Consider the following 2,500-nt stretch of genomic DNA (forward strand, 5'->3'; position numbering starts at 1 on the left):
TATATATCAATCAAATTATCATAAAAAATGCAAAGGAACTTGTGTTGAAAATGAAAAAAAAATTGGAGACTGAAAAAATAAATAAAGATAAATAAAGGGAGCACCAAAAAAATGACTATTTTGCAACAAATATAAAATAAAAAAATATATAAACATTTTTAGTAACAATATCTTTATATAAGCCAAGTTTATAACCCTATATTTTAATAACATTCTATATGCAATAAAATAAACAACAGGCTTATTATATAACAACCCTTCCAACCCTTTTTTTCTTCTTTAAAACAAAATTTATGACAAATTTAGAACATTTACAGACGTCCTATACAAAAGTTTTCCAGCCTATCACTTGAAAGCAAGCAACACACTCTTTACATAAAGTTCTTGCTATGATCTGCAATCAGAAAAATAGATGATATATAAAAAGACTACCTCTCTATATCACTGACTGAGGTGTCATGAAAATAGCTTGCAAAATGTAAACTATTGTGTTTTGTCAATACCTCAAATGTGTAATTAAAATGCCACAATAGCATTATTTACACAACTGATATATAACTGTCATATGTTCCATGTTGGGGAAGATCTGATCTCCCTAATACACTTCTAAAATATATCCAAGTCATGGAAAAATAAAATACAAACAATTCTTTGGCTAAAATTAAGGCACACATCAATACTAAATATTCTGAAAAAGTACTTACTATTTATACTTGAAAGTGATACAAAGTATGTCAATTGAATATCCTTAGAAAAATCTCACTTTTTTTTTCCTCTTGAATTTTATGAATCAACAAATCTAATTCAGTTCCACCTCCTCTGAGATTCTTTTATAAATAACATTATAATTTGCTATTAGAAATGCATAAACAAATTAGCACATGATAATTAAACCTCTGTCTTTACAAGAGGTATGAAAACCATGACATAAGAGGTGGTATTTTTATGATAGAAATTTATAATACAGGTAGTTTCATATGTTATGCTTGATATTAGTAATAGCAATAACATAGGAGTCATTCATTAGAGTACTATCAGTAATGCTAAAATCATTCCTAAATCTACATCCTGAAAACCAAGAAATACATGGTTTTTGAAGTAAAGCAAAAGTTCATATAACATAAAAAAAGTTCTGAAAGCAAAAATATCAAAGTTGTGCAAATTGTGAAATTCCTAACAACTAACAGCTAGCATTATGGCTCTCTTATAATTAAATTTGAACACTAACTGTAAAAGCAATGGCCAATACTTCTATAAGAATTTGCAGAACTAGATGGTACCTTACGTGCTTTTACTACATTGTGAAAGTTATCTGTCCACTAGAAAAAAACAAAAAAGAAGACAAACAAAGAACAACATAAAACAATTGTATGCATTCCATACAAATAATCTTTAGGACACATACAAAATTCATTTCTGTAAATGCCTAAATATTAATTTCATACATACACATTAACACACATATATATATGAATACCTAAATAATCATAAATACTAACGTCAGCTGAAGGTTTAGTTTATATTAAAATGTATAATTTACCTGCTGTCTAACCAACCTGGGAAGCACATAACCTTAGCCTATGATACATTCAAAATGAGGAATCAGGTCCTTCATTTTTACCCTTTTATGAGTGAGCATATATGCATACCTTTCTGGTTACTCTTTGTGAGTGATTGGTTATTATGCATGTATGTATTCATTAAAAATTATTTCTTCTGTAATTGTCTGGTTAAAAGTTGCAGCTCATGAAAGGGCAAAGAGGGAAAACATCATTAGACTGAAAGATTTTGTAATTTTTCTCCCATGCTATTTTGGACCATGTTTTTGAAAAAAAAAAAAGTCAAGTTATGCATCTATTCATACTTAAATTTTAAGTTTCCAATATTTCATATCTTTTGAGAGTCATACAAGATAACAACCTACAGAATAAATCACCTGTAGTAATTAAATGGTGATGCATATGAGTTAACTTGAGACATATAACAAGGCCTGTAATATACTGAAATGAAAAACAGTATTTAAGTAATTAACACTATATGGAATTACAATTTTGCTTTAGAAAAACTATTCAATTGTTTTCATGAGTATCTAAAAGTGAATTTTGGAAAGCTGTCCTAATTTTTTGGCTGGAAGCATACTTTACCAAGATTTCCCTTCCCATATAATTTCTTACATTCAACATAACTCAAAGGTTACTAAAAATGCTTGGAAGAATGCTTCTAACCAACCTGAAACTAGGTATGGTTAGCTTGCCAAAATTTATTTTAGTACATAGTGAATTTACAACATCAGGAGCTGCTGTACACTTACATATTCCTGTAGCATTGAAGTAAATGAAGAGACAGGCCTGTCATTCTTCACTTTGAATTTCTTGTAGAAGGCATATGTTTAGTATGTCAGCAAAATAGTTTACAGCATAGTAAGTTTACAGCTACCCTGAGGATAAATGGACATACCCCATATTGCATTAAAAAAAATATTTAAGTACACAAAATAGTT

The 2,500-nt window shown here is 28.8% G+C and overlaps 1 protein-coding gene across 11 annotated transcripts in view; it reads right to left on the minus strand.

Annotated features, from left to right (window-relative positions):
• LOC119574178 (sodium/calcium exchanger 2-like) overlaps positions 1-2,500 on the minus strand; it is a 134,837-nt gene that overhangs the window by 1,000 nt on the left and 131,337 nt on the right. For all 11 annotated transcript variants that reach the window (XM_037921367.1, XM_037921349.1, XM_037921331.1 and 8 more), the window contains one exon: positions 1-2,500. This exon is cut by the window's left edge and continues 1,000 nt beyond it; it is cut by the window's right edge and continues 520 nt beyond it. The gene's annotated coding sequence lies outside the window, so the exon portion shown is untranslated.

This window comes from Penaeus monodon, chromosome 1, assembly GCF_015228065.2.
Source record: "Penaeus monodon isolate SGIC_2016 chromosome 1, NSTDA_Pmon_1, whole genome shotgun sequence".
Taxonomy (NCBI): Eukaryota; Metazoa; Arthropoda; class Malacostraca; order Decapoda; family Penaeidae; genus Penaeus; species Penaeus monodon.